This window comes from Typopeltis vanoorti, chromosome 6 (genome assembly GCF_054136105.1).
Source record: "Typopeltis vanoorti isolate ZY-2024b chromosome 6, IOZ_Tvanoo_1.0, whole genome shotgun sequence".
NCBI lineage: Eukaryota > Metazoa > Arthropoda > Arachnida > Uropygi > Thelyphonidae > Typopeltis > Typopeltis vanoorti.
The window spans coordinates 151,189,477-151,195,476 of record NC_143554.1 but is presented as its reverse complement, the minus strand read 5'-3'; positions in this window follow the sequence as shown (position 1 = coordinate 151,195,476).

Sequence of the window (6,000 nt, the reverse complement as noted above, 5' to 3'; positions counted from 1 at the left end):
GGACCACAATCGTCGCTCCAAAACGTCCCTCATGTGTTCAATGGAGTTGAGATCAGGACTCTGCACCATTTCTCCATAGCATTGCACAATTGCACTAGATGAAGAAACGCAGGAGTGTGAGGCCGAGGTATTAGAGCTCTTGCACAAACTGATTAAGAATTCAGCAATAGGGACTGATGGAATATCAGCCCGTGTTCGAAAAGTGTGTTCAGCTGAAGTTATCATTCCTTTGACGAGAATGTTTAATATGAGTCTCAGAACAGGGAAGATTCCGCAGAAATGGAAGGAATATATGGTAATTCCATTGCACAAGGGTGGTGAAAAGACTGATATATCCGACTATCGACCAATTAGTATCTCAGGAGTAATAGTGAAGATTTTGGAAAAATTAGTTTTCATTCAGAAATGGATTGACAATGAATCTCTACTTTTTGACAGAATACAACATGATAGACTGCTGCAGAAATTGGAGAAAATAAGTTTGGGTTATACAATATTAACATGGATAAGAGGATGGCTGACTGACAGATATCAAAAAGTGGTATACGGGGGATCTGAATCTGCAAGGTTTAAGGTAGCAAGTAGTGTACCACAAGGATCAGTGCTTGGTCCACTGTTATTCTATCTCTTCATTAATGATATTGGAAGGGTTTGACAAGTGACATACAGTTATTGGATGATGTTGCAAAGATAGGTAGGGTAATCTGGAATGCTGGTGAATGCAGTCTTTGCAGATGATTTAAATACGCTGGAATTCTGGGCATGGGAACATTGGTGTTAGTTCAATGTGAGTAAATGTAAAGTCATTCACTTCGGCATGATTATATATATATCCAATGTCATATTATATTATTGGGATTAGGCAACGAAACTGATTAGGCTTGGTCCACTGTTATTCAATCTGTATATTAATGATATTGGGAAGGATTTGACAAGCGCCATACAGTTATTTGCTGATGATGCAAAGATAGGTAGGGTAATCAGGAATGCTACTGATATGGAGTCTTTGTAGAATGATTTGAATAAGTGGAATTGTGGGCATGGGAAAATGGGTATCAGTTCAATGTGAGTAAATGTAAAGTCATTCACTTCGGCATGATTATATACATATGTCGTATTATATTGGTGGGATTAGACTAGAATAAATTTATGAGGCTAGGGATCTTGGAATATTAATAGATGGGAAGTTGAAGTTTAGGGACCATGTGGCACCGATTGCAAATACAAATCAAAAATAATTGCAATGCTGAAACTAGCGTTCACATGTAAAGATAAGGATGTTATTTTGCCTCTTTACAAAGCCTTGATAAGACCTCACTTGGACTATTGTGCGAAGGTCTGGTCTCCTGGTTTCCGTTGTGATCCTGATATATTGGAGAAAGTACAAAGGAAAGTGTTAAAAATGATATCAAATTGTGAAATACTGATTATGAAGACAGATTGAGAATTTGTAGACTGCAGACACTGGCAAACAGGAGAAAGTTGGTTGATATGATTGGGACTAACAAACATCTGAAAGGGTGATACAGGATTTCAATTGATGGAATTTTTCAATTTATTCAGGGTGGGGAAAGGATGAGAGGGAATCCTTGGAAGCTGAGAATGAAGGCGGACAAGTAGGGTGTGAGGGTTATATTTTACTCTCAGAGGGTGATGCGTGATTAGAATGGATTGACATTGGATGTTGTGAGTGCTGGCATTGTGAATGAATTCAAGAATAAGCATGATAGCTGGTTTGTGTAGTATGTGACCTCCCTCGATAAGTCTCTAACTCCCAGTAGGGTCTCTCTCTCTTTTTTTTTTAATATATTATTATTTCTCAGATAGATTACATACATTATATGAACACAATTATGCATAACAAATACTTTCTCGTACATAAAGTTTTTTTAACATAATAATAATAACAATAACTGTTTACAACGTATATTATTATAATATTCATAATGATGATTATTACAGATGTTTCTTTGCAATTTTATACTCAATATTGCATACTTTTGTTACAGTTATTACATACATTACTTACATTTGTTTACATATGATACTTACATTACATACATTGGTTTACATGTGATACGACATGCATTTGGTTACATATGATACATCTTGGATGAGAACTAATTTCTCTGCTTTCATCCCCGAAGCTTATATGTAAGCTTATCTGAGGATGACACCAGTTGGTTATTCTTTATTGGTTTTTTTGTTGTGTTGGGAAGCTACAAAATATATGATTGAGAAATTCCCAAGCCCAGCTAAAGCTATAAAGCTAATACATGTGAGGAGTGACAAACTAAAATTCCCAAAATTCTTCATGAAAGAGAATCATTAAGAAAGCAAAAATAACGCTACCCCAGCAGTGACAGCCATCGATATAGTTTTCTGATCAATGGTCATCTCAAAAACTATCCATCTCAGAACAAGGACAAATTCTTCTCAAACTAGGAAAGACCAAACTGATGAAGAAAGAACTAGACAGGATTAATCCTGTCTAGTTCTTTCTTAATCCTGATTAAGAGGGATATAATAGGTATTGTAGAAATACACTGGCCAGGTGTGGTAAAACAGAAGAATGGAAAACTATTTTACTCAGGAAGAGAAGATAACTTCTGGAGAGAGGGAGTCGCAATGTGCGTCAACAGTCACTTGCAGAACTCCATCTTACCCATAGAACCACATGGCCTGATAACTATAACAATGAGATTAAAAGGAAAAGAAAAAGGGATGTTTCTTGTTTTAAATTACCTGAAGTTATGCTCAAAAACAATCACATGAAGATGAAGCTACTTTCCGCCATGAGCTCTAGGGCTTTATTAACAAGACAAAACAAAGAGAACTACTAATAATGATAGGGGACTTTGACGACAAGGTTGTTAGATTTGCAGTAGACATGAAGGATTCGATGTAAAATGCTGGAGTGGACGAGAGAAATAAAAGACTCTTTTATTTATATAAATACGGCAAAATATTCACCTCAAACACCATATTTTCCCAAATTCCATTACTTAAATTCATAGGTAACACATCATAATCATATCATTTTGAGACATCTCCAGACGATATGATTAATATTGTATTTATTACAATCTGAGCAAAAATTAACCTGGAAATCCTGAATCCAAAATGTAAGGACACTGATATAAGCAGCTTTTTACTCTGATCATGAATAACTAACTGAAAAGATAATGGGAGAATTAATAAGAGACGAATAACTAGACTTCAAGTCTACAATAGATTATTTTTAGTTATTAACCTATCTGAAAAGTACTGGGATATACTTACCTATATACAGCAGTTTTACTGAATACAAACAATCATTTTTGTGCAGTGACTGGTGAAAACTTATCAACCTCTTAGCATTAGATTCAGAAATATAAACCTTTATTAAATTATTACAAAGATATCCAAGCAACAATCAAATTTACTAAAATAAAAACAGTCAACTTCAACGTAGAAAAATAAGAGAATGTTGAAGAAAATGGGCATTCGAGATGGTTTCTGACATGTATGAAATATATCTCTGATTTTCCTTTTCAGGGTTATAGAAAGAAAGAGTTAGTAATCATATTAGTAAAAATGGAAAAATGAATTTGCAGGCAGGGAAAAAAGATAATATGCATACAGGTCGAAACAAGAAACAGACCTAATGCAAAATTTTTAAGAAATGTCTTTCTGCAATATCTACTTAATTGCGCTACAGGTATTCAGGGGTGATGCGAGGTCTCTGAAATTTAAGAATGAAACTGTAAATCCTCAATCTAAAATGTAAGAACACTGAAGTAAGCAGCTTTTTACAATGATCATGAATAACTAACTGAAAAGATAATGAGAGATTATCTTTTCGTTAGATTATAATCAACAACTTGAAGTGTAGAATGTGTGTTTGGAATCCTGCTGAGGGTCGATGACACAGCACGATTTCGAAAAATGGATTTAGAGTAGAAGTTGATTTGAAAGAATTGCTTCATTAGTTTGGGCAAAAAATCAGGGGATCGCCAGATTTTCTGTATTTTACGATTGACTAGAAATTGGTGATATTAAGAAAACAAAACACCCAATATTAAGGAATAAACGAAGAAAATCAAGAGAATAAAGAGAAGCAACTGCTCCGGATTATACCGGGATTCTGCTATATGAGCTGTATCATATGCACATATTAATTAATTTATTTTTCTACCGCCGAACAGGGCGACAGTATACAACCCTTCCGATTTTACCTTTCCATCGAACACTGTTTCTTTCAAGGCTGTTTCTACTAAAGCTTCGAGGTTGTCATATAGCTCCTATTAAGAGAATTAGTTGCTCAATTATTCCCATTGATCTCAATACAGTCCACAGCCTGTTGTGATCCACGCAATCAAATGATTTCTTATAATTAATAAAACAAATTCTCTTATTTTTTTCCCCATAATTCATGTTATGTTGTTATCTGTTCCCTAGTTCATCTGCTTTATATACAGAAGTTGCACGAAGTTACAAACCACTCCTATACATATAAAAAGGAGTGGTTTGCCTTTTTTTTCTGTGTGTTTAGCCTTTTAGGTAAGCCAAATACGTGGAAAGTAAGGCAGATCCTACACTGCACGAGATGACGGGAAATAAAATAGGAAAAATTCACTCCAAGCACTTTAATGTCATTCCTGGAAGGAGCAAGAAGAAAAAAAAAAGACGGATAGTGACCAATCTACAAATAATATAACAGATTGTGACGTCGGTTATCTGTATTCTTTGTTATATATTGTCTTTACGTATTTTTTTATATATATTTTGGCCTCTATCTGCTATCTTTAAACTTCATGTGTTCCTAAATCGTCTATCTAACTTAAGTATGTGATCTTATTGCTTATCTGACAAATTTCTAAATTTGGGCCCCCAGAAATACCTGTTCCCTGATCTCTATAAGCTATCCTCATTCACTCAGACAAATTTATTTCCTGCGCCAGCCTGGGCTTTAAGGACAGGGTCAAGCTCAGTCTATGGATGGTTATAGGGTATCAGGTGCTACTAATATATTTCGCTTAAAATCAGAAGCCTTAGATTTTCTAGTTTATTTGCAGTCGTGCCCCTTTCACTTTCTTAATTAGGATATCCCCGCGCACATATATGATCACAGGGTCGTATTTTTATGAAGGGTCAAGGTCAGTCAACATGGTCAGAAAAACAAGCATGAAAGGTATCAAACAATTTTAATGAATTCGTTATTAAATATAATACAAGAACAAAATTGATATAATGCTAAGTTAAAACTCTTTCGTTTCTCTCACCTTCTCATTCTTAAAACAAAAACGGATTTCTTGATCTTTACAATTCAATTTCTTCAACTTATTCAATATTTAGTTTACAACTTATTACTACCTATTTAGTACATTATAATCTCCTTCGTGTGGGTCACTACGGAATATCTAGTAAATTAATAGTTCTTAGAACTCGACCCAAAGGTATAGAGTTATTCATATAAATTTCAATTCTTCATACTTCCTTTCATCACAAATTCGAAATACACTCTCTTCCGTTTTTGTTAGTCAATTTCTCTAAAAGGAGGCTGGAATGTGTAAAAGTACTTATCTACACTATTTCGGTTTCTCTCAGTGATTTCTCCGTCTTTCTTTCTTATGAAAATTCCGGCTGCCTTGGTTCTACTGCCACGTGGGAGTCACGTGCTCTTCCAGAACGGGCACTGTTTCTTTGCTATGGATTTACGTCAATGCTTTTCCTCATTGACGGCTTGCGTTCGATCCTGCCGTGTTCTGTGGCGGTGCCATACTGGAATTTCTTGAAGGTCAGCTCTTAAAGATAAGAGCTGAACCACGATGATCACTCGAAGCACACGGTGAGAATACAGGAACAAACAAAACGGGGAGGAGGTCAATGCAGTGTTGGGGTTTTATACGGTCTCCAAGAGCGCCTTTCCGAGTTTGATTTCTCCTATCGCCCTTCCGATTCGTCCCCGACTGAATGACCTCACCGATATCCTCATACGGGGCTTTCCAATATCAGGAA